The 26,910-nt window shown below is 50.8% G+C and overlaps 1 long non-coding RNA gene across 3 annotated transcripts; it reads left to right on the forward strand.

The window, feature by feature from the left end:
- Positions 1-4,075: 4,075 nt before the first annotated feature.
- Positions 4,076-23,187, forward strand: LOC135178403 (uncharacterized). Of its 3 annotated transcripts, XR_010303501.1 has the most exons (5): positions 4,076-4,176; positions 18,313-18,419; positions 19,239-19,342; positions 19,435-19,558; positions 22,661-23,187. It is a non-coding gene; the product is annotated as an uncharacterized LOC135178403 (long non-coding RNA). The 3 variants fall into 3 exon arrangements; XR_010303503.1 differs by lacking the exon at positions 19,435-19,558 and having other exon boundaries at positions 22,658-23,187; XR_010303502.1 differs by lacking the exon at positions 19,435-19,558.
- The last annotated feature ends 3,723 nt before the right edge of the window (positions 23,188-26,910 follow it).

A 26,910-nucleotide genomic window follows, 5' to 3' on the forward strand; every position in this document is an offset into this window, starting at 1 on the left:
CTTGCCTGGCAGCAGAGCCCAATCCCACCTGGCTACAGCCTCCCTGCAGGGAGTTGTAGACCGCAATGAGCTCTGCCCTGAGCCTCCTCTGCTGCCTCATGTTCAGCTCCTCTCTCCCAGCACCCCCAGCTCCCTCTCTGCCTGCCTGCTCTCAGCCACTCAGTCCCCAGCCTGTAGTGCTCCTTGGGGTTGTTGTGGCCAAATTGCAGAACCTGCCCTTGGCCTTGTTCAGTCTCATCCCATTGGCCTCTGCCCACCCATGCAGCCTGGCCAGGTCCCTCTGCAGGGCTCTCCTACCCTCCAACAGCTCCACAGCTGCTCCTAGCTTGGTGTCATCTGCAAACTTACTGGTGCTGGACTCAATCCCCTGGACCAGAACATCAATAAAGATACTGAACAGGACTGTGCCCAACACTGATCCCTGGGGCACACCACTGGTGGCAGCTGCCAACTGGATGTGGCACCATTCACCACTACTCCCTGGGCCTGTCCCTCCAGCCAGTTCCTGACCCATATCAGAGTGAATCTGTCCAAACCATGAGCTGCCACCAGGAGCTTCTTGTGGCAGATTTGTTAATTATTAATTTACTTCCTTTAAAAAACAAACAAACAAACAAACAAAACAGAAGAAGAGTAAAATAATCTAAATAAGTTTAAACAAAAAGTTTTGAGAGCAGCTTACTAACTCCCATCTCCCTGTGCAGTGCTGAGGCATCGCATCAGCTGCTGTGTGTTTGGGTTCACTGTGCTGGAGTGGGGCCACCTCTACCTCTCCAAAGACAGAACATACAATGCTGAGATTATTCTCTCTTGGCTCTTGGCTAACAGTCTGGGCCTGTTTATAAATCCAGGATTGCTGTAAATCTCTGCTTCACTTTCTGTTACCCAGGAGTGGGAATTGAGTTTCTCTCTTGCTTGCTTACAGTAATGAAGCACAGGTTGCCAGCATTATCACTCTCTCTGCCAACAACTTCCTCCTAACATCCAGCCTAGACCTCCCCTGCCACAACTTCAGACTCTGTCCCCTTCTTCTGGTGCTGGGTGCCAGGCAGAAAAGACCAACCCCACCTGGCTACAGCCTCCCTGCAGGCAGCTGCAGACAGCAATGAGCTCTGCCCTGAGCCTCCTCTTCTGCAGGCTGCACACCCCCAGCTCCCTTGCCATGGACAGGCACACTTAAGAGGTTGATCAAAGCCTCATCTGCCCTGGTCACAGGATCATAGGATACCAGGGGTTGGAAGGGATTCAAGCAGATCATCCAGTCCAGCCCCCCTGCGAGAGCAGGACAATCCTATCTAACACAGCACACAGGAACACATCCAGACAGGCCTTGAGAGGCTCCAGAGAAGGAGACTCCACAGCCTCTCTGGGCAGCCTGTGCCAGGGCTCTGGGACCCTTACAGGGAAGAAGTTCTCCCTTGTGTTGAGGCAGAACCTCCTGTGCTGCAGCTTACACCCATTGCTCCTTGTCCTATTCTAGATCACATTGGGTGCTTCTGTGCTCCACAACCTCCCTGGGCAACCTGTGCCAGTGTCTCACCACCCTCACTGCAAACAACTTTTTCCTAACATCCAGTTTCAATCTCCCCTCTGTCTCTTTACACCCATTCCTCCTTGTCCTATCACTACAAGACCTTGTCAGTAGTCTCTCTCCAGCTCTCCTGTAGACCCCTTTCAGATCCTGGAAGGCCACTCCAAGGTCTCCTGGAAGCTTTCTCATCTCCAGGCTGCAGAGCCCCAGCTCTCTCAGCCTGCACAGTGAGTGTGACCATATTCTTTCTCAAGAGCTAAAGGGAACCTTCTGTCTTTATTGAACAGAACACTGTTTTCCCACTAAATGAAATGCTCTGTCTCCTCTGTAAATGCCAGGCAGTAGATTTTATTTGTTCATCTTGTCTTTGAGGAAGGTATAGACAAGTTGGTCTTTCTCATAAAACCTGATAAAAAGCTTTTCTCTTCTTCTGCCCTGGAATTTTAATCAAATAAACCCTGCTTGTGATAGGGTTTATGGGCAGAAGCCTGCTGCTGTTCACTTGTGCTGTATGGACCTCTATTTAACCTGTTGGGATGAGAGGCACACCTTGTTCACTGGAGAATGTCCATGCTCAGTGCAGGGAGCTTGGACTAGATGATCTTTGGAGGCTTCTTCCAACTCAAAGCATTCTATGTTTCCTTATTGGAAATTAACAATCATTATGAGAGAGCAGCCAGACAGAGAGGGATCTGGGGGTGCTGATTGATACCTGCCTGAACATGAGCCAGCAGTGTGCCCAGGTGGCCAAGAGAGGCAGTGGCATCCTGGCCTGCATCAGGAATGGTGTGGCCAGCAGGAGCAGGGAGGTCATTCTGCCCCTGTACTCTGCACTGCTTAGACCACACCTTGAGTGCTGTGTTCAGTTCTGGGCCCCCCAGTTTAGGAGGGACATTGAGATGCTTGAGCGTGTCCAGAGAAGGGCGACGAGGCTGGGGAGAGGCCTTGAGCACAGCCCTACGAGGAGAGGCTGAGGGAGCTGGGATTGGTTAGCCTGGAGAAGAGGAGGCTCAGGGCAGACCTTATTGCTGTCTACAACTACCTGAGGGGAGGTTGTGGCCAGGAGGTTGCTCTCTTCTCTCAGGTGGCCAGCACCAGAACAAAAGGACACAGCCTCAGGCTGTGCCAGGGGAGATTTAGGCTGGAGGTGAGGAGAAAGTTCTTCCCTGAGAGAGTCATTGGGCACTGGAATGGGCTGCCCGGGGAGGTGGTGGAGTCGCCGTCCCTGGAGCTGTTCAAGGCAGGACTGGACGTGGCACTTGGTGCCATGGTCTGGCCTTGAGCTCTGTGCTAAAGGGTTGGACTTGATGATCTGTGAGGTCTCTTCCAACCTTGGTGATACTGGGATACTGTACTGTAATTATGAATGTTAATTTTGGGCATGAATATTCATAATTATTAATATTTTAACAGCCAGGGAAATTGCCTGAGATTCTTTGGATTTTTGGTCAGCAGGAAGCAATTGCACAGAGTTAAACAGTTTAAACAACCAGAACTTGGAAAAGAGTAACTGAAAACAGGAAACATTCTAACTATGCTTCTGGAGTCTTGGCATTCACTCCAGCAGAGGAATCACAACTCTTTTGTTCCCTGAGTAAGTCTCCTGTATCAAAGACACTTTCAAACGCACGATAATGATCCCAGGTGTATAGGGTTAACCCTTCAGGGGGAGTAACACTGAACCTGACCCTAGGGTGATGGCCACGTGGTGAAACAAAGAGAAACAGGAACAGGATGGTGATGGTGCTAAGCACAGAGGCAGGGAGTGCAGAGAGAGAGAAACAGGCAGTCCCTCCTGCTTTTATGGACTTTCACAGTATCACAGTATCATCAGGGTTGGAAGAGACCTCACAGATCATCACTTTTAGACACTCCAGGGGGAGTAACCCTGAACCTGAGCCTAGGGATCTTGACCCCTCCCCAGGGGTGGGTCTGAACACCACCAGGTGATGCTTAGCTCACTCCCTCTTCCTGTCTGTCTCAGTTCTAATTCAAATTCCCAGAGACTCTAATAAATTTGATGGAACCAAGAAAAATTTGTAGAGTGCCCTTCCCTCTCCTCCCCCCCTTCCCAAAAGAAAGGAGTTAGAAGTAGAGAAGAGAGGTCAGCACACCCAAATAAATCAATCTCACTCGATTTGGGAGTTAAAAGGAAAAGTTTAATAACTTAAAGGAGGTATCTGAGGTAGGGAAGTTTACAAAAGGTATAGGGAAGGAAGAGTAGCAAAATACAAAAAGTATAAATACAACCCGAGTTAGTGATGTGGCTTTGTCCCCCTCGTGGGTGATGGCCACGTGGTAGAGAAACCAGGAGCAGATGAGCTACAGGGAGCGGAGCGAGGCGGAGAGCGGAACAGGCAGTCCCCCTGCTCTCATGGGACAGGAAGGGGGGGAGAGGGCTAAGCATCACCTGGTGGTGTTCAGACCCACCCCTGGGGAGGGGTCAAGATCCCTAGGCTCAGGTTCAGGGTTACTCCCCCTGGAGTGTCTGAAAGTCCATAAAAGCAGGAGGGACTGCCTGCTTCTCTCTCTCTGCACTCCCTGCCTCTGTGCTTAGCACCAGCACCATCCTGTTCCTGTTTCTCTTTGTTTCACCACGTGGCCATCACCCACGAGGCAGGCAAAGCCATCACCATCAAAATCAGGTTGTATTTATATCTTTTGTATTTGCTTTCCCTTCCCTGTCCCTTTTGTAACTTCCCTACCTCAGAGACCTTTTTTAAGTTATTGTTGAACTTTTCTTTTTAACTTCCAAATCAGAGTGAGATTAATTTATTTGGGTGTGCTAACCTCTCCTCTCTACTTCTAACTCCTTTTCCTCTCTCTCCATCTAATCCCTTTCATTTGGGAAAGAAGGGGGAAGAGGGAAGGGCACTCTATAAAAACTGTTATTGGTTCTATCAAATTTATTTCAGCCTCTGGAAATTTAAATTAGAACCAGGACACAAGAGTAAGACACAAAATATTCCAGGCAGAGGGGAAGGAGTCGCTGCTAAGCTGCTAGTGTTAGCTGCAACAGGTGGCTGCCTTTAATGAGCTGCAAATAAGGAGAGGCAGGAAGGCTCCCTGCTGAATGCAGAAAGGTGGTTTCTAAACCATCCCCCTTAGAATCATAGAATCAACCAGGTTGGAAGATACCTCCAAGCTCATCCAGTCCAACCTATCCCCCAGACCTATTGAGTCAACCAGACCATGGCACTAAGTGCCTCAGCCAGGCTTTTCTTGAAGACCCCCAGGCACGGTGCCTCCACCACCTCCCTGGGCAGCCCATTCCAATGCCAATCACTCTCTCTGGGAAGAACTTCTTCCTAACATCCAGCCTAGACCTACCCTGGCACAACTTGAGACTGTGTCCCCTTGTTCTATTGCTGGTTGCCTGGGAGAAGAGGCCACCCCCCACCTGGCTACAATGCCCCTTCAGGTAGTTGTAGACAGTAATAAGATCACCCCTGAGCCTCCTCTTCTCCAGGCTAAAGAGGCCCAGCTCCCTCAACCCCTCCTCATAGGATTTGTGCTCCAGGCCCCTCACCAGCTTTGTTGCCCTTCTCTGGACACCTTCCAGCACCTCAACATCCTTCTTGAATTGAGGGGCCCAGAACTGGACACAGCACTCAAGGTGTGGCCTGAGCAGTGCTGAGTACAGGGGCAGAATAACCTCCCTTGTCCTACTGGCCACACTGCTCCTGATGCAGGCCAGGATGCCATTGGCTCTACTGCCCACCTGGGCACACTGCTGGCTCATCTTCAGCTTACTATCTATTAGTACCCCCAGGTCCCTTTCCTCCTGGCTGCTCTCAGCCACTCAGTCACCAGCCTATAATGCTGCTTGGGGTTGTTGTGGCCAAAGTGCAGAACCCTGCACTTGGCCTTGTTCAATCTCATCCCCTTGGCCTCTGCCCACCCATCCAGCCTGGCCAGGTCCCTCTGCAGGGCTCTCCTACCTTCCAACAGATCAACACCTGCTCCTAGCTTGGTGTCATCTGCAAATTTACTGATGCTGGACTCAATGCCCTCGTCCAGATCATCAGTAAAGATATTGAACAGGACTGGGCCCTTTAAGTAGTTCATTTTGAAACTCCAACTGGCCAATAGGCTCCAGCACCACTGTTCTGGCCAATGAATTCAAAGCTTTGTGCCTCCTTGGACCATGCAGGTACATCGATGGCAGCACAAGACACCTGACATGTGGTGCTAAGCCCCGTAGCCCTCAAGGCTTTGCTGGGGCCAAACTCTTACTTTTGCTCATCTAACTCAACTCCCAGACCCATAAGAGGAGGAGGAGAGCAAGGGTTAAACCTGCCTGGCAGGATTTATGCCCTAGCAGGAGACTTTATAGGAGAGCGAAGTGGTCAGCAGGACTCCTTCCCTGGTCACTTCAAGGTTTTCTTTCTTTTATGTGGTCTTTCCTTTTTCTTCTGTAGGTTATAATGTTTTCAGCTGAGGAAGTGCTGCTGCAGTGCAGTGGGTGTATTATCTCAAGCTTAAATTCTTCTTAAGAAAACCATGTTCACAAGTATTAAGACAAAATATCCTGAGAGTAGCAAGTCAAAGGATAAAAATGAATATCTTCTAATTTCCAGTTCCTAGTGGAAATAAACTCTTCAGTTTTAAGGTTACATCATGTTTTTAACCTCTCTCCTCAAAAGAATGCTTTCTTCTCATGTCTCATCTTCTGCTCTGTTCCACAAGAAGGGCTGGAAGGAGGAACAGGTGAAATTCCAGACCTGTCAGCCTGACCTCAGCGCCAAGCAAGGGCATGGAACAGATGATCTTGAGTGCCATCACAAAGCACCTACTGGATTGCCAAGGGATCAGGCCCAGTCAGAATGGGTTTAGGAAGAGCAGATCCTACCTGACCAACCTCACCTCCTTTTATGATCAGGTTCTTGCCTGGTGAATGTGGGGCAGGCTGTGGATGGAGTCTACCTGGACTGCAGCAGAGCCTTTGGCACTGTCTGCTACAACAAGCTCCTGGAACAGCTGGCAGTTCATGGCTTTGACAAATTCACTCTGATATGGGTCAAGAACTGGCTGGAGGGCCAGGCCCAGGGAGTAGTGGTGAATGGTGCCACATCCAGTTGGCAGCTGGCACCAGTGGTGTTCCCCAGGGATCAGTGTTGGGCACAGTCCTGTTCAATATCTTTATTGATGATCTGGGCCAGGAGATTGAGTCCAGCATCAGTAAGCTTGCAGATGACACCAAGCTAGGAGCAGGTGTGGAGCTGTTGGAGGGCAGGAGAGCCCTGCAGAGGGATCTGGCCAGGCTGGATGGGTGGGCAGAGGCCAATGGGCAGAGGCTTGGAGAGTAGTCTGTCTACAACTATCTGAAGGGAGGTTGTATCCAGGTGGCATTGATCTCTTCTGCCAGGCAACCAGCAACAGAGCAAGGGGACACAGTCTCAAGTTGTGCCAGGGCATGTTCAGTCTGGATGTTAGAAGGAAGTTCTTCCCAGAGAGAGTGATTGGCATTGGAATGGGTTGCCCAGGGAGGTGCTGGAGTCACCATGCCTGGAGGTGTTGAGGAAAAGCCTGGCTGGGGCACTTAGTGCCATGGTCTGGTTGACTGGCCAGGGCTGGGTGCTAGGTTGGACTGGCTGAGCTTGGAGCTCTCTTCCAACCTGCTTGATTCTATGGTTCTATGACCAGGAATACCCAGGTGTTCATAAATAGAGCATGCCTTTGAGTCTGAGGAAGAAAACCATACTTCAGTGGGACTTCCCTAGATTTTCCTCCTGCAAACACTTTTTTCCTCATGCAGTTGGATTCAGCTTTAGAGATGGAAATAACTGGGAGTGCTTGATTATTCTTGCATTTCCATTTGTGCTTTAAACCTTAATGTTGTAGCTGTGGGCTATATTGTGTTATACAGTGCTTGGTAGCAATCCTGAGAAACACTTTTGTGCTTTTTAGCCTTCTGCAGAAAACACAAACAACACCAAATGTGTTGCTGGAGCCCATGCAGGAGATGTGTAGGTGTAAGAGACCATGCCATGCAATCAGTAAATACTTCAAGCACCAGCTCGAGTAGTTTCTCTGTACACATAATTGCTTTCTAATTCCAAAAGAAGATGGATTTGTGCCAGTAACACTACACTAAATCTTTGCTGCAGGTAGCATTCTAGTGGCATTTACTTTACTAAGTGCTTCTCTTTGTCTCAGTCTAGTTGGATATAGTTCTGTGAATAATTGTAGTCTTTCTGGAAAGCAAGGGACTGTGCAGTCCCCTGCCAACCTAGGATCAGAGAATCAGAGAGTGGCTTAGGCTGGGAGGGACCTCAAAGCTCAGCCAGTTCCAACCCCCCACCATAGGCATGGATAGCTCCCACTAGAACAGGTTGCTCAAGGCCTCATCCAACCTGGTCCTGGAGACCTCCAAGGAGGTTGTGGAGCACAGAATCACCCAATGGGATCTTTGGTGTTTCTGTGCTCCACAACCTACCTGGACAACCTGTGCCAGGGTCTCACCACCCTCACTGCAGAGAACCCTTTCCTAACATCCAGTTTGCATCTTCCCTCTGCCAGTTCAAACCCATTCCTCCTCATCCTGTCATTACAAGACCTTGTCAATAGTCCCTCCCCAGCCCTCCTGTAGCCCCCTGAGGATACTGGAAAGCCACTCCAAGGTCTCCTGGAAGCCTTCTCTTCTCCAGGCTGCAGAGCCCCAACTCTCTCAGCCTGTCCTCACAGCAGAGCTACTGCAGAGCACTTCCATATCCTTCTTGTGCTGGGGGCTCCAGAGCTGCACCCAGGACTGCAGGTGGGGTGTGAGGAGAGCAGAGCCAAGGGGCAGAATCCCCTCCCTTGCCCTATGCCCACACTGCTCTTGCTGCAGCCAGCACAGGGTTGTGTCTGGGCTGCACTCCCACTGCAGGCTCCTGTGGAGCTTTGCATCAGCCCAGATGCCCAGGTGCTGTTCCCCAGGGCTGCTCTCAGCCATTCCCCACCCAGCCTGGAGCTGTGCTTGGGATTGCACCCACCCAGGTGCAGGACCTTACATTGTTGAATGTGCTGAGGTTGGCCTGGGCACACCTCTGCAGCCCATGCAGGTCCCTGTCTTGTTTATAAAACCAAGCAAAGCAGAGTGGTTCTGCCTGATGCTTGTATATAAAGGAACATAGAACTACCAGTCTATAAGAGCTGCTAAAGGTACTTTTTCAAGACCATGTGCTATAGTAGCAAACAACATGAACTTTCTAATGCTTTCAGCCAAGAAGTATTTTTGACACATTCACTGCTTCTAAAAATCAGAGAAATCAAGATTCCTTTCAGTTTTTCTTTTCATCACAATGCTGTAGTTGAGGGAGATTTCAGTTTCATTCTTTAGAGTCTAAATTCTAACCTCACTTCTTGGGTTTCAGTTGGATGTGATACTCTTTTGTCACTGCATCTCAGTGTAAATGTGCTATATGTTGGGCAAATAGAATCACAGAATCAAGCAGGTTGGAAGAGAGCTCCAAGCTCAGCCAGTCCAACCTAGCACCCAGCCCTGCCCAATCAACCAGACCATGGCACTAAGTGCCCCAGCCAGGCTTTGCTTCAACAAACACCTCCAGGGACAACGACTCCACCACTTCCCTGGGCAGCCCATTCCAATGCCAATCACTCTCTCTGCCAGGAACTTCCTCCTCACATCCAGCCTAGACGTCCCCTGCCACAACTTCACACTGTGTCCCCTTGTTTTGTTGCTGGTTGCCTGGCACAAGAGCCCAACCCCACCTGGCTACAGCCTCCTTTAATGTAGTTATAGACAGTGTAACTATACTTTCTGAGTGACTATAAACCATTTCTGTACCTGGTGCCATGTGAAGGTACAGAATGCAAAGTTGTATAAATGATAACATAAATTTACAACACTTCTGCTAAGCTATGTGTCTTGGGTTCAAATGCAGGTTCCCAGAGACTCTTATAAATTTGGTAGACCCAATGACAATTTTTAGAATTTATAGAGTGCCCTCCCCTCTTCCCCCTCCTTTCCCCAAAAGACAGGGAGAGAGATAAAGGTAGGGACACCCAAATAAATCAATCTCACTCGATTTGGAAGTTAAAAAGGAAAAGTTTAACAATAACTTAGAAAAAGAGATTGGAGGTAGGGGAGTTTACAAAGGATAAGGAAGGGGAAACAGCAAAATACAAACAGGGATGGATACAACCCGAGTAGTGTGATGGTGTCTCTGCCTCGTGGCTGCCACGTGGTGTGCTGGTATGCAGTATCAGTGTGTGTGTGATCATGAACGCAGGAAGGGAGAAAGAGCAAGAGAGTGAGGAGCAGGAAGTGCTCCTCTTTTATACCGCAGGAAGTGGGGGGAGTGGGCTAACCATCACCTGGAGTGTGGCCCACCCCTGAGGAGGGGCCAAGACCCCTAGGGTCAGGTTCAGGGTCACTCCCCCAGGAGTGTTAACCCTATACACTATGGCAGCCAAACTTCAGTGCTTTACATTCAGGAGTTAGTTGATTGTGCAGCTAAGAGACAGTAGGAGATGCAGCAGGATTTGGTCAGGGCATTTCTAATCTTTGCCAAAATCACAGAATCACAGGATTGTTAGGGTTGGAAGGGACCTCAAGGATCATCCAGTTACTAACCCCCTACCTGGCAGGGACACCTCACACTAGATTAGCTTGCCCAGAACCTGACCTTTAAAATCTTCCAAGGATGAGAGTTCTAACACCTCCCTGGACAACCTCTGCCAGTCTCTCACCACTCTCTTGCTCAACAACTTCTTCCTAATGTCTCATCTAAATCTGCCCTCCTCTAACTTCGATCCATTCTCTTCAGTCTTATCACTACCTGATGCCCTAAAAAGTCCCTCCCAGCTTTCTTGTGGCTCCCTTCAGAAACCAGAAGGCCCCGATAAGGTCTCCTCAGAACCTTCTCCTCTCCAGACTGCACAACCCCAACTCCCTCAGCCTGTCCTCACAGCAGAGCAGCTCCATCCCTCTGATCATCCTCGTGACCCTTCTCTGGACATGTTCCAGCACCTCCAGACCTTTCTTGTAATAGAGGCTCCAGAACTGGACACAGTGCTCCAGATAAGGTCTCCCCAGAGTGGTGTAGAGGAGGCAGAATCTCCTCCCTGGCCCTGCTGCCCACACTGCTCTTGCCGCAGCCCAGGATACAGTTGGCTCTCTGGGCTGCAGGTGTTCACTGGTGACTCCTAGAATGCTTCTGACCACCAGTTTCTAAACAAATAGGGTTTGTTTATTAGTTTGCTGTGTTCTTTTTGAGGGTGTAGTGCCCACTGAAGCACGCAGCGCTGCACAGTGGTTGGAGCCAGTTGCGCTGCAGCCCTCTGTGCATGCTGTGAGTTGGTGTCGCTATGACGTGCTGCTGGTGCTACCCGCTAATGCCTTTGTCATCCAGTTCACACCCGGCTCAGTTTTCAGTTTCTCTGACTCCTCCTTCAGAGTGAAAGCAGAAAACCCCATGGGGCAGGAGGCAGCTATTAGATTCAGCTGGCAGGCTCTGCTAGGACTGCACCATCGAGTCAGCCATCAGCAAGTTTGCAGATGACACCAAGCTGGGGGCAGATGTGGCTGGGTTGGAGGGCAGAAGGGCTCTGCAGCAGGACCTTGACCGCCTGCACAGATGGGCAGAGTCCAAGGGGATGGCTTCAATAGCTCCAAGTGCTGGTGCTGCACTTTGGCCACAACAACCCCATGCAGAGATACAGGCTGGGGTTGGAGTGGCTGAGAGCAGCCAGACAGAGAGGGATCTGGGGGTGCTGATTGATACCTGCCTGAACATGAGCCAGCAGTGTGCCCAGGTGGCCAAGAGAGCCAGTGGCATCCTGGCCTGCATCAGGAATGGTGTGGCCAGCAGGAGCAGGGAGGTCATTCTGCCCCTGTACTCTGCACTGCTTAGACCACACCTTGAGTGCTGTGTTCAGTTCTGGGCCCCCCAGTTTAGGAGGGACATTGAGATGCTTGAGCGTGTCCAGAGAAGGGCAACGAGGCTGGGGAGAGGCCTTGAGCACAGCCCTACGAGGAGAGGCTGAGGGAGCTGGGATTGGTTAGCCTGGAGAAGAGGAGGCTCAGGGGAGACCTTATTGCTGTCTGCAACTACCTGAGGGGAGGTTGTGGCCAGGAGGAGGTTGCTCTCTTCTCTCAGGTGGCCAGCACCAGAATGAGAGGACACAGCCTCAGGCTGTGCCAGGGGAGATTTAGGCTGGAGGTGAGGAGAAAGTTCTTCCCTGAGAGAGTCATTGGACACTGGAATGGGCTGCCCGGGGAGGTGGTGGAGTCGCCGTCCCTGGGGCTGTTCAAGGCAGGACTGGACGTGGCACTTGGTGCCATGGTCTGGCCTTGAGCTCTGTGCTAAAGGGTTGGACTTGATGATCTCTGAGGTCTCTTCCAATCCTGATGATACTGTGATACTCCGATGCTCTCCATTGGTTTTCATGAGTTTCCTCCCTCCTGTTCGTGTTCTGTCTTCCTTACTATATGCCTGATTACTCCTGCTACAACATAAAGAGCTGTGTGCCCTGTTTCAATCATTGATTCTCCCATCTTCCACTTCCCAGACCTCTGCTACCTCTCCTGTTGCCTGGTGTCCTGAAGGCTGTTTCTATACCAGTGGGACTTCTTCGGGTTATTAGTTTCAGGAGCAGCAGGCCCTGTTTGAGCATGGGAACTCCTCTCACAGACTCGACCTGTGCAGATTTCGAAGCAGCAGAGTGGGGAGGGCAGTGTTCAGAGGGGTCAGCTAGAACTGAGTAGTTGGAAGCCTGAGCAGGATGGCAAAACCCCACGCTGAAAGTGCTGCACCATAATGAGACGGTGGATTTTGACTCACAGGGTGCCATCAGGTTTCAGTGCTTGTCTTGCAAGCTGCTTCCTCATTTCATCCTGTTACAGCTGCTTAGGGCTCAATCTCATTGCGTTAAGTGGAACCATAGAATGGTTTAGGTTGGAAGGGACCCCAAAGTTCACCCACTCCAAACCTGCCATCATAGGCAGGGACACTTCGCATTATAACAGGGTGATACACACACACACACACAGAGGCATGGACTCACAGCCTGACTGAGCCTGCACTGTGTGATACACACACACACACACACACACACACAGAGGCATGGACTCACAGCCTGACTGAGCCTGCACTGTGTGATACACACACACACACACACACACACAGAGGCATGGACTCACAGCCTGGCTGAGCCTGCACTGTGTGATACACACACACACACACACACACAGAGGCATGGACTCACAGCCTGACTGAGCCTGCACTGTGTGATACACACACACACACACACACACACACAAACAGAGGCATGGACTCACAGCCTGGCTGAGCCTGCACTGTGTGATACACACACACACACACACACACACACAGAGGCATGGACTCACAGCCTGACTGAGCCTGCACTGTGTGATACACACACACACACACACACACACACAGGCATGGACTCACAGCCTGACTGAGCCTGCACTGTGTGATACACACACACACACACACACACACAAACAGAGGCATGGACTCACAGCCTGGCTGAGCCTGCACTGTGTGATACACACACACACACACACACATACACACACACAGGCATGGACTCACAGCCTGACTGAGCCTGCACTGTGTGATACACACACACACACACACACACACACATACACACAGAGGCATGGACTCACAGCCTGACTGAGCCTGCACTGTGTGATACACACACACACACACACACACACACAAACAGAGGCATGGACTCACAGCCTGGCTGAGCCTGCACTGTGTGATACACACACACACATACACATACACACAGAGGCATGGACTCACAGCCTGGCTGAGCCTGCACTGTGTGATACACACACACACACACACACACATACACACACAGAGGCATGGACTCACAGCCTGACTGAGCCTGCACTGTGTGACACACACACACACACATACACACACACAGGCATGGACTCACAGCCTGACTGAGCCTGCACTGTGTGATACACACACACACACACATACACACAGGCATGGACTCACAGCCTGGCTGAGCCTGCACTGTGTGACACACACACACACACATACACACACACAGGCATGGACTCACAACCTGACTGAGCCTGCACTGTGTGATACACACACACACATACACACACACACACACACACACATACACACACAGGCATGGACTCACAACCTGACTGAGCCTGCACTGTGTGATACACACACACACACATACACACACAGGCATGGACTCACAACCTGACTGAGCCTGCACTGTGTGATACACACACACACACACACACACACAGGCATGGACTCACAGCCTGGCTGAGCCTGCACTGTGTGATACACACACACACACACACACACACACAGAGAGGCATGGACTCACAGCCTGGCTGAGCCTGCACTGTGTGATACACACACACACACACACACACATACACACACACACAGAGGCATGGACTCACAGCCTGACTGAGCCTGCACTGTGTGATACACACACACACACACACACACACACAGGCATGGACTCACAGCCTGGCTGAGCCTGCACTGTGTGACACACACACACACATACACACACACAGGCATGGACTCACAGCCTGACTGAGCCTGCACTGTGTGATACACACACACACATACACACACACACACACACAGAGGCATGGACTCACAGCCTGACTGAGCCTGCACTGTATGACACACACACACACACACACAGAGGCATGGACTCACAGCCTGACTGAGCCTGCACTGTGTGATACACACACACACATACACACACACATACACACAGAGGCATGGACTCACAGCCTGGCTGAGCCTGCAATAGACATCTGAGATCAAGCCCAGCCTACGACCTTACAGCACAAAATCAACCAGACCTCTGCACTGAGTACCACATCCATGCTTGACTCAAATACCTGCCAGGACAGCATTTCCCCCTCCTCCCTGGGCAGTCCATCCCATTGTCGAATTCACCTTTCCCTCAGGAAGTGTTTCCCAACCTTCAACCTAACCCCACCCTGGCACAGCTTCAATCCATGCCCTCTTGGCACAAGTTGCCTGGGAGCAGTGCCTGACCCCCATCTTACTACAGCTTCCCTTCAGGTAGTTGCAGTGTGCTGAGGTTCCCCCTGAGCCTCCTCTCCTGCAGGCTGCACACCCCCAGCTCCCTCAGCCTCTCCTCAGCAGCCTTCCCCTCCAGCCCCCTCCCCACTCTCATCACTCCCCTCCTCGCTCCAGCCCCTCAGTCTCTCTCCTGCAGTGAGGGCCCAGAGCTGCACACAGTGCTCCAGCTGAGGCCTGCCCAGTGCCAGTGCAGGGCAGAAAGACAGCCCTGCTGCTGCTGGCAGCACTGCTCCTGGTACAGGCCAAGCTGCCATTGGCCTCCGTGCCAGCTGTGCACTCTGCTGGCTCATGCCCAGCCTGCTGTCACGCAGCACTGCCAGCTCCCTCTCTGCCTGTCTATCACACAGTGATCTTTCACTTTCTGGTACAGGAGACAAATGCACATTTATGTTCCAAGTCCCAGTGTTAGAAGTCTTATGATTGATATCCACTGGCAGGTACAGTTGGTATGTTTGAAGCTCTCCATTGCATCTGCCAAGCCAAGAGTCCTGCTTTTCACAGAATCACAGAATTAAGCAGGTTGGAAAAGGCCTCCAGGATCATTGAGTCCAACCTATCACCTAGGACCTTCCAACTAACTAAACCATGGCACTAAGTGCCTCATTCAGTCTCCTTTTAAACACCTCCAGGGATGGTCACTTCACCACCTCCCAGGGTAGCCCATTTCAAAGGGCAACCATTCCTTCCATGAGGAATTTCTTCCTAATGTCCAGCTTAAACCAGCCATGGCACAGTCTGAGACTGTGTCCTCTAGTTCTGTCACTGTGTGCCTGGCAGCAGAGCCCAACCCCACCTGGCTACAGCCTCCCTTCAGGCAGCTGCAGACAGCAATGAGCTCTGCCCTGACCCTCCTCTGCTGCAGGCTGCACACCCCCAGCTCCCTCAGCCTCTCCTCACAGGGCTGTGCTCCAGGCCCCTCCCCAGCCTTGCTGCCCTTCTCCAAACACCTTCCAGCACCTCAACATCTTTCTCAAATGTGTGTTTATTCCTTTCTCTGCATTCCTCATTGAAAGAAGAGCCTACTTGTGCCAGTGGGTTTGTGTGTGGCTCGGGGGTGTCAGCATGAAAGGTGACATTGAAGGTAAAAGACATTACTGAAGAGTGACTCAGGGGAAGCAAAGCTAATTAGTCAAGTTAAAAAGGGATAATTCACTGCAGCCTTTGTCTTAGAAATACGTTTCTAAGTTTCATTTCCATTTCAAAGTTGCAGGCTGCAACCTGCAGAACTAGCATGCTACATGTACCTGGAGAATGACAATGCAGTTGTTTCTGGGGGGTGGCTGGACACTACTGCTAATGCTGTGGAAGTCTCACCTTATCATTTCCAAAGTCTTCAAAGACCACAATTCAAGGTCATCCCTCCCAGTTATTTTGAACATGTTTTCATTATTCCCTTCTGCCTGGCAATCAAAGATCTGCAGAGGATTGTGCAGCAGTAGGTTAGTTGTCTCTCTAGTACAGAATATAACCCCAGGCACTGCTACAGGCTGGGGACAGAGTGGCTGAGAGCAGCCAGGAACAAAGGGACCTGGGGGTGCTGGGAGAGAGTAGCTGAAGCTGAGGCAGCAGTGTGCCCAGGTGGCCAAGAGAGCCAATGGCATCCTGGGCTGGCTCAGGAGCAGTGTGGGCAGCAGGACAAGAGAGGTTCTTGTGCCCCTGTGCTCAGCACTGCTCAGGCCACCCCTGAAGTGCTGTGTTCAGTTCTGGGCTCCTCATTTCAAGAGAGCTGTTGAGGTGCTGGAAGGTGTCCAGAGAAGGGCAGCAAGGCTGGGGAGGGTCCTGGAGCAGAGCCCTGTGAGGAGAGGCTGAGGGAGCTGGGGGTGTGCAGCCTGCAGCAGAGGAGGCTCAGGGCAGAGCTCATTGCTGTCTGCAGCTGCCTGAAGGGAGGCTGTAGCCAGGTGGGGTTGGGCTCTGCTGCCAGGCAAGCAGCACCAGAAGAAGGGGACACAGTGTGAAGTTGTGCCAGGGGAGGTCTAGGCTGGATGTTAGGAGGAAGTTGTTGTCAGAGAGAGTGATTGGCATTGGAATGGGCTGCCCAGGGAGGTGGTGTTCAAGACAAGACTGTATGAGGTACTTAGGGACACGACTGGCCAGGGCTGGGTGCTAGGTTGGACTGGCTGAGCTTGGAGGTCTCTTCCAACCTGTTTGATTCTGTGATTCTATCAAAATACCCTCTACTTATCTTTACCAAAGAGTGAAACATTGAGAGTTGTGGAAATAAATATAATTCAGGTTTTGGTTTAATTTCCTCTAATTGGAATTGAAAACATTCTGAACAGGATTACATGAGGTAGATTTTGGTCAGCTGTTTCAAGCAAAGTTGCTTTATAACACAAGGGAGCTAATGAAATATTGCTTCTTCACTTCAAACCAGAATTAAACACTTTAAAACTTTCCCAGCAACTGTACCTCTGAAACACTATCAGTTGTAATCAGCAGCAGTTTGAAATCTATCCAGCAAACTCTCCAGCACTTTCAGCTGGAACAGATTTTCCAGGTGGGCTGTTCAGTGGGTAAGGAATGGATGGTAGCATCCAGGTGGTGGTGTCGAATGGCTTTAAGTCCAAGTGGAACAGTGGTGCCCCTCAGGAGCCCACACTGGGACCTGTGATAAAGGCAGTGGGATCGAGGCATCAGCAGCAGAGTGCAGATGGTGCCAATCTGAGTGGTGTTGTGTGATGGTCTGGGAGTTACCCACCCCCACACACAGTGAAATCACCCAGACTAGGCTCCGCCAGCTGGGAGTTAAGGGATGAAGCTTTATGCTCACAGCTTAGCACAATGTAGAAGCAGAGAGTTTAGGAGGGACATTGAGATGCTTGAGCGTGTCCAGAGAAGGGCAAGGAGGCTGGGGAGAGGCCTTGAGCACAGCCCTACGAGGAGAGGCTGAGGGAGCTGGGATTGGTTAGCCTGGAGAAGAGGAGGCTCAGGGCAGACCTTATTGCTGTCTACAACTACCTGAGGGGAGGTTGTGGCCAGGGGGAGGTTGCTCTCTTCGCTCAGGTGGCCAGCACCAGAACGAGAGGACACAGCCTCAGGCTGTGCCAGGGGAGATTTAGGCTGGAGGTGAGGAGAAAGTTCTTCCCTGAGAGAGTCATTGGACACTGGAATGGGCTGCCCGGGGAGGTGGTGGAGTCGCCGTCCCTGGAGCTGTTCAAGGCAGGACTGGACGTGGCACTTGGTGCCATGGTCTGGCCTTGAGCTCTGTGCTAAAGGGTTGGACTTGATGATCTGTGAGGTCTCTTCCAGCCTTGGTGATACTGGGATACTGTGTGATACTGTGATATTTACAGCCATAGACAGAAATAGACAAGTTAAAGGTGATACAGAAACACAACAGCCCTGCCAGAAACCAGAGTGCCCAGGAGGGGCTCCAAATCACTCTGCCACCTTCTTTCCATCCCTTCTCTTATCCTAGAATCTGCCTTATATGCAAGGTAAGTTGGGAGGATTGGCCAAGGGGGTTAGAAGCAGAAGAATTTGTTGGGTTACACAGATCCAAGCAGAGCAGCAGAAGCCCAGGGAGAAAATAGAGACACTGCCCAGACTCTGACATACAGACCTGTCTTATCTGTGTTTGTGTCCTTGTTTTTATACATCTCAGCAAACCTGTGAGTGCAGCAGACATCACCAACTGTTTTCTTTTCACAGCCTATAATCTCATTTTTCTCATTAAAATATTCCAATTAGCTTCAAACCAGCACATGTTGATATGCCACAGGCACAGGATGGTATCCAGAGAGACTTGGACATGCTGCAGAGGCGATACCAGATGAACCTCAGGAGGTTCAACAAGGGTAAGTGCAGGGTTCTCTGCCTGGGCTGGAACAAATCCTCACTATCAACACAGGGTTGGGGAGGAGGGGATAGAAAGCAGCCCTGAGGAAAAGGATTTGGGGGTGCTGATGGATGAGTAGCTGGACAGGAGCAGGCAGTGTGAGGTTGCAGCACAGGAGGTCAATGATAGCCTGGGCTACATCCAAAGCAATGTGGCCAGAGATGGAGAGAGAGGATCCTGCCACTCTGATCTGCTCTGCTGAGGCCTCACCTGGAGTGCTGCATCCAGCTCTGGAGCCCTCAACACAGGAAGGACATGGATCTGATGGAGGAGGTCCAGAGGAGGCCATGGAAGTGATTGGGTGGTTGGAGCAGCTCTGCTATGAGGACAGGCTGAGGGAGCTGGGGGTATGCAGCCTGGAGGAGAGCAGGCTCCAGGGACACCTTAAAGCAGCCTGCCAGTACCTGGAAAGGGCTACAAGAAGGTTGCAGACAGACTGTTTGCAAAGGCCTGCAGGGACAGGATGAGGGCAATGGCTGCAAACTAGAGCAGAGCAGATTGAGATTGGATGTTAGGAACAAGTTCTGCACCAGGAGGGTGTTGGAGCACTGGGACAGGTTGCCCAGGGAGGTGGTTATGGCCCCATCCCTGGAGATGTTGAAGGTGAGGCTGGACAGGGCTGTGAGCAACCTGATCTAGTGGAGGATGTCCCTGCTGAGTGCAGAGGGGGTTGGACTGGGTGAGCTTTGGAGATCCCTTCCAACCCAAACCATCCTATGAACAAAACCCCTTGTGTTTCCAGAACACAAATAATGCTAATTCTGTGCTCTTCTCTTAGGCTAAAACTTGTGTGGATAAGGGGAAGTACCTAGATGGCAGGAAATGATTGAGTTAATGCTCCATGATCTGTACTACCCCTGCCTGCTGCATGTGTGTGTCAAGGTCTGTATATCATGTAACATTGCTTTTCCAGTACAAAGCAGTTACTTCCAATGCAGATACACATCTGACTCATCTCATGTGTTTAACTGCAGTTCACTTCATATTGGCTATGTTGCAAAAAACCCAGCAGGCAACTCCCATTCAACAAGCCCAAAGTTAATCATAGCAACTTGAAATAAGAGGAGGACAATTTGGCACATGATACCTGCACCCTTGGTAAGTTTGCAGGTGGCACAAGGTTAGGTAGGAGAGGAAGGAGGGAGGGGAAGGAGGCTCTACAGGAGGACCTGGATAGGTTGGACCTATAGGCTGAGGTCAGCTGTATGAGCTTCAGCAAGACCAAGCACCAGGGCCTGCACCTGGGCCACAACAATCCCATGCAAAGCTACAAGCCTGGGGAATGGCTGAGAGCTGTGTGGTGGGAAAGGAGCTGGAGACAGTGACTGACAGGAGGAGGGACATGAACCTGCAGTGTGCCCAGGTGGGCAAGAGGGCCAAGGGCATCCTGGGCTGTCTCAGAAGCAGTGTGGGCAGCAGGAGCAGGGAAGTGATTGTCCCTCTGTGCTCAGTGCCCCCTCAGCCTCTCCTCACAGGGCTGTGCTCCAGGCCCCTCCCCAGCCTTGCTGCCCTTCTCTGGACACCTTCCAGCACCTCAACATCTCTCTGCAATGGAGGAGCCCAGAACTGGACACAGCACTCAAGGGGTGGCCTGAGCAGTGCTGAGCACAGGGGCAGAAGAACCTCCCTTGTCCTGCTGCCCACACTGCTCCTGAGCCAGCCCAGGATGCCATTGGCTCTGCTGCCCACCTGGGCACTGCTGCCTCATGTTCAGCTCCTCTCTCCCAGCACCCCCAGCTCCCTCTCTGCCTGCCTGCTCTCAGCCACTCTGGCCCCAGCCTGTAGTGATGCTTGGAGTTCTTGAGGCCACAGTGTAGAACCCTGCCCTTGGCCTTGTTCAGTCTCATCCCATTGGCCTCTGCCCACCCATCCAGCCTGGCCAGGTGCCTCTGCAGGGCTCTCCTACCCTCTAACAGAGCCACAGCTGCTCCTCGCTTGGTGTCATCTGCAAACTTACTGATGCTGGACTCAATACCCTGGTCCAAGTCATCAGTAAAGATATTGAACAGGGCTGTGCCCAGCACTGGTCCTTGGGGCTCACCACCAGTGCCAGCTTTCTTCCCTTGTGGGTACATGGCATAAAATTTCTCAAGGGAAGAAATGTTGCAAATAGATTAACGTAGAACCATAGAACCAAGCAGGTTGGAAGAGACCTCCAAGCTCATCCAGTCCAACCTAGCACCCAGCCCTATCCAGTCAACTAGACCATGGCACTAAGTGGACTAACTTAGAACCATAGAATCAAGCAGGTTGGAAGAGAGCTCCAAGCTCATCCAGTCCAACCTAGCACCCAGCCCTAGACAAACAACCAGACCATGGCACTAAGTGCCTCATCCAGGCTTTGCCTGAACACAGAACACAATTAAACTCCTGTAACCTCTCTAAACCAATGCACTGCACAAAACAGTAGTAGTAATACAGATGAAGCTTTGTTGTGTGAGGGGTAGACACAACCTTTGTGTTTAAAGACAAGCAAACGAGAGGCCCAAACCTCACTGAACTCTACACATTGCAGCTTTAAAGCACAGTGCATCTGAGCATGCCTGATGCTTGCAATTCTCATTCTGAGGTATGTGGTCTGGAAAAAACTCCTCCAAGGGAAGGGAATCCTTAAAAAGACTTGCTGCAATTTATGTAGCAGGTAGGTGCTCTGAAACTTGAAGATCTAGATAGAAATACAGATTCTCATTTCTTTGTGTTTATTAATACTTAGATAGAGCCTGTCAATAACTTCAACACAGAATCACAGGTGGTTAGAGGCTGGGAGGCACCTCCAGAGATCATTCAGTCCAACTCAGGCAGGGTCACCTAGGGTAGTCTGCATAGGAAGGCATCCAGGTGAGTTTGGAAAGTCTTCAGAGAAGGAGACTCCACAACCTTGTGGGCATGGAGTGAAGAAGAGTAATAACAGACAGATCATGACCTTGGTTCCCACCAGCTGCTGGCTACCTCACCTCAGAAGGGACAGATAACAGACACCTCGTTAATGAGGAAAGCAAGGTGTGGTTCATGCTGATGATGGGTTGTCCTTGACTAATTATGCTAAGGTGTAGGCCTGTGCTTTGTGCCCTGAGGGGCTATAATGACCAGTAAAGGTCTCTGGCATAATTCACATTGAATCGTCTGGAGTCCATGTGGCATCACCTGGGTCGCATCAGTCTGTGGGACCTTGACCACATTCCCCTGGCATGCTAAACAGATTTCTGCAACACCACCTCTCTGGGCAGCCTGCTCCAGGGCTCTGGCACCCTCGCTGGAAAGAGGTTTCTCTTTCATTGAGGTGAAACCTTCTCTGTTACAGTTTGTATCCATTGCTCCTTGCCTTACTGCTGCTGAGCAGCAAAAAGAGCTTGGCCCCCTCCACTTGGAACTCACCCCTCAGTGAACAATAGACATTGCTCTGATCCCTCTCAGCCTTCTCTTCTCCAGACTAAACAGCCCCAGGGCTCTCACTCTCTCTCCATAGGGGAGGTGCTCAAGTCCCATAGTCATCCTCATAGCTCTCCACTGGACTCCCTCCAGCAGGTCCCTGTCTCTCCTGAACTGGGGAGCCCAAAACTGGACACAGTATTGTGGCTGTGGTCTCAGCCACAATACTGTAGGGCAGAAGAGGGGGGGTGGGGAGAGAACCTCCCCAGCCCTTCTGGCCACACTTTTCTTGCTGCACCCCAGGATGCCATTTGCCCTCTTGCCCACAAGGGCACATTGCTGGCCCATTGCTGAACTTGCTGCCCACCAGCACTCCAAGGTCTTTCTCCAGAGAGCTGCTGTCAAGTAGCAGATCTCCCTATATGATATAGGGGTTGTTGTCTCCTCCTCTTTGCTCTTTAGAGAAGCACTTATTCAATTTTCTCTGCATTTAGGTATGTTGCATAGATAAAGGTGTATTAAAGCAGGCCACATTAGATTTGGCTTTCCTCAATCCAACCTTTTTGCATTTACATTGATAGGAGACAAGGTGGTTCTTGACCTTTTGAAGGCATTCTGCTTTGGCCATTACTCACTTGCAAGTGCATTTGTAAAGTACTTCTCTATCATTCTTAAGCTAAGAACTTCACTATATAATTACCTGACTATACAAAGGGGGAAAATAATCTCTATTTGTTAGCATATTCCTGATAGTTTAGATCCCCTCCCCCACCCCTTCCTTCCAGTAGAATCCTGATTGCGCAGTAATATCAACCACTCTTCTGTCAGCAGGCAGCTTTTATCTCAGAAGACTCTTCTGCCATGTAAGTTTGTGAAGGTCCTTGTGAGATGAAGCTGAAGGAGCTGGGACTGATTAACCAGGAACAGACTCCAAATGCCTGCATGTGATTGGCCTGCAGAGCCAGCGTGACGTCATGCTGAGACTGCCCATGGCAGACAGCCTGCCTGCCCCTGAGAGCCTCCTGCTCAGACCAGAAGCCCTGGAGATGCACAGCTCATCCAGAGGAGCCAGGAGACAAGGTCAGAGATTGTCTGCCTCCTTTCCCCAGAAGCCTGGGAAGAATCAAATCTCAGTGACCAACAAGACAGAGCTCCACATGCTTTGGGTAATGTCTGATTTAGGCTTTGTGAGGAAATGCTCAAAAGCCTCTTGCAGTATAATATTTGCATTTGTCACTTTAAGAATTAAGTGCTCAGGTTTTGCCTGGGCCCTGCCTGTATAAATTTCCAGCCTGTGTGTTTTTTGAACCTGTGAACAAGTTTCTGGTGAGTTTTAATGTCAATAAACAGTTTTCATAGTTATTAACAATCAACTCCTGGATAGCAACATTAATAGATTATTAATTTGGCATAATCCCTCACAGGAAGCTGTACTGAGATGGGAGCTGTTCTCTTCCCCCAAATAACAAGTGATAGAACAAGAGGAGATGGTCTTGAGTTGTTCCAGGGGAAGTTTAAGTTGGACTCTGGGAAAAAATTTCATCACCAAAAAGGTTGCCAATCGTTGGGATAGGCTGCCCAGGGCAGTGGTGGAGTCACCATCTCTGCTGGGGTTTAAAAGATGTGTAGATGTGGTGCTGAGGGACATGGTTTAGTGATGTCCTGGCAGTGGTGGATTAATGAACTCAATGATGTTGAAGGCCTTTTCCAAGCTAAACATCTCTATGAAGTAATCTTTGCTCCCTTATGACCAAACAAAACCCTGTGGCTTTTGGACTTAATTTTTAATTCCCTTGTGGAAAAAAAATACTCTCTGCAGAAGCCCTTCTGAGAGAGGACTTTAGTTTTGCTCACTGCCCATGTAGAATGGTAGAGTCAGCAGGGCTAAAACAAATTTGCATGGTGTGCTTTGTGTGCCTGCTTTCTGTGTCTGAACCTTCATGTGTGTGCAGTGCTTAGCTCCAGGTTACTTTCCCACCATTTAATAAAGAGTGGAAGGTAATATGTAACATGGCCTGGCTCAGGAGCAGTGTGGGCAGCAGGACAAGGGAGATTCTTCTGCCCCTGTGCTCAGCACTGCTCAGGCCACCCCTGGAGTGCAGTGTCCAGTTCTGGGCTCCTCAATTGCAGAGAGATGTTGAGGTGCTGGAAGGTGTTTGGAGAAGGGCAGCAAGGCTGGGGAGGGGCCTGGAGCAGAGCCCTGTGAGGAGAGGCTGAGGGAGCTGGGGGTGTGCAGCCTGCAGCAGAGGAGGCTCAGGGCAGAGCTCATTGCTGTCTGCAGCTGCCTGCAGGGAGGCTGTAGCCAGGTGGGGTTGGGCTCTGCTGCCAGGCAAGCAGCAACACAAGAAGGGGACACAGTGTGAAGTTGTGCCAGGGGAGGTCTAGGCTGGATGTTAGGAGGAATTTGTTGTCAGAGAGAGTGATTGGCATTGGAATGGGCTGCCCAGGGAGGTGGTGGAGTGGCTGTGCCTGGAGGTGTTTAAGAGAATGAATGAGGCACTTAGTGCCACAGGTTAGTTAATTAGAAGGTGTCAGGTGATAGGTTGGACTCAATGATCTGAAAGGTCTTTTCCAACCTGCTTAATGCTGTGATTCTGTGATCTCCCAAAAGATGAGTGGTGCTCTTTCTGCCTGACTAAACAGTGCCAGCCCTGCAACTAACTGATAGGGCAACAAACAGGAAACTTGAGATGTAAGCTGTTAGTAAATGCTGTTGCTAGTAAAATGATATGCTTTAAAAAACATCTCTTATTATTAACCTCCTAAAATTCTTTCCACTGCAACCCAGACTAATGTATCACAGTAGGATCACAGGCTCACAGGATGTTAGGGGTTGGAAGGGACCCAAGGAGATCATCCAGTCCAACCCCCCTGCCAGAGCAGGACAATCCTATCTAACACAGAGCACACAGAACACATCCAGACAGGCCTGGAAAGGCTCCAGAGGAGGAGACTCCACAACCTCTCTGGGCAGCCTGTGCCAGGGCTCTGGGACCCTTACAGCAAAGAAGTTCCCCCTTGTGTTGAGCTGGAACCTCCTGTGCTGCAGCTTCCACCCATTGCTGCTTGTCCTATCCCAGGCAGCAGTGAGCAGAGCCTGTGCCCCACTCCTGGCAGCCCTCAGATACTCATAAACATTGATCCAATCCCCTCTCAGTCTTCTCTTCTCCAGACTAAGCAGCCCCAGGTCCCTCAGCCTCTCCTCATCAGCCATGCCCTCCTGCCCCTCATCATCCTCATAGCCCTCCACTGGACCCTCTCCAGCAGATCCCTGTCCCTCTTCAGCTGGGGAGCCCAGTACTAAAATTCTTCCCAGAGTTACCTAGAGCAATGTATCACAGGAACCTGTCAACACCAGTATCAGTACTAACTTCCTCTCCACTTTGAAACACAATGAGCCCTGGAACGTCCTGCCAGGAGTCTTTTTCAAACTGCAGAGGAAGATCTGCTCCTTCTGGCAGTGTTGGGTCAGTCAGCTGAGGGGCATACTCCTCATTAACAAAGCCATGGTCACAGTCTGAGCAGACATGAGCAGAACTGTGTAAGACACCTGTTTGTCAGACACAAGACCCCACTTTCCTACGTGGTAAAGAGAGACTCAGACCCCTCACTGTCAGGAAGCACAAGATGGAGCAGCCCTTCACACAATCACTGAACGTCAGCAGCTGGAAGGGACCTCCAAAGCTCAGCCAGTCCAACCTCCCTGACAGAGCAGGAGCATCTAGATCAGATCACACAGGAACACAGCCAGATGAGTTTTGAATATCTCCAGAGAACTGCACAACCCCCCTGGGCAGCCTGTTCCAAGGCTCTGTCACCCTCATGGGGGAAAAAAACATTCTCATGTTTAAATGAACCTTTCTATGCCTCAGCTTCCACCAGTGCCCCTTGTCCTGGCACTGGGCATTACCCAGCAGAGCCTGGCTCCAGCCTCCTGGCACTCACCCTGCACATATTGATAACCATTAATGAGGTCACCTCTCAGACTCTTCCTCTCCCAGCAGCACAGCCCCCAGCTCCCTTAGGCTCTCCTTGTAACAGAGATGTTCCCTTTCCTGCATCATCCTTGTGGCTCTGTGCTGGACTCTCTCAAGCAGTTTCATGCCCCTCTTGAACTTGGGGGCCCAAAACTGGACACAGCACTCCAGATGCAGCCTCACCAGGTCAGAGTAGAGGTTTCTGCTCTGGAAATGAGCAAACAAATGGAATGAGATTGAGATTAAAATATATTGGACTGCATAGTAAAAACCAGAATCTCCACTCCATGTGGGGATGATTACAAGTTGAGGGCCACTTTCTTCTGCATAGAGATCACCTTAGTTTCACATTGGCCTGTATCTGTTCTGCTATGTAAAGCAGGACATCAGGGCTGCTTCTGCCTGTCTGTGAAACAGAAACGCTGTGTCTCTGTGGTCTGCTGCTCCAATTCAGCACAGTACTGAACCTGTGAATACTGATGAAAGCAAGGACGTGCTCCTTAAGGGAAGACAGGGCACTCAGCTTGCCTTCTGCCTTGCACTTGCTTAAAGACTGAGTAATACTTGCAAAGTATAGAAATTATAGAATCATAGAGAGGTGAGGTTGGAAGGGAGCTCAAAGCTCAGCCAGTTCCAAGCCCCTGACATAGGCAGGGACACCTCCCGCTAGAACAGGTTGCTTAAGGTCCTGAACACCTCCAGGGAGGTCGTGGAGCACAGAAGCACCCAATGGGATCAAAGATCCCATTGGGTGCTTCTGTGCTCCACGACCTCCCTGGGAAAGCTGTGCCAGTGTCTCACCACCCTCACTGCAAACAACTTCTTCCTAACACCAAGATTCAATCTCCCCTCTGCCAGTTCAAACCCATTTCTCCTCATCCTCTCATTACAAGACCTTGTCAATAGTCTCTCCCCAGCCCCTCTGTAGTTCCCTTCAGATACTGGAAAGCCACTCCAAGGTCTCTTGGAAACCTTCTCTTCTCCAGGCTGCAGACCCCAAACTCTCTCAGCCTGTCCTCAGAGTAGAGCTGCTGCAACCCTCTGAGCAACTTGGTGGCTTCCTTTGGACTGGTTCCAACAGTTCCTTCTTGTGCTGGGGGCTCC

Source organism: Pogoniulus pusillus, chromosome 9 (genome assembly GCF_015220805.1).
Source record: "Pogoniulus pusillus isolate bPogPus1 chromosome 9, bPogPus1.pri, whole genome shotgun sequence".
NCBI lineage: Eukaryota > Metazoa > Chordata > Aves > Piciformes > Lybiidae > Pogoniulus > Pogoniulus pusillus.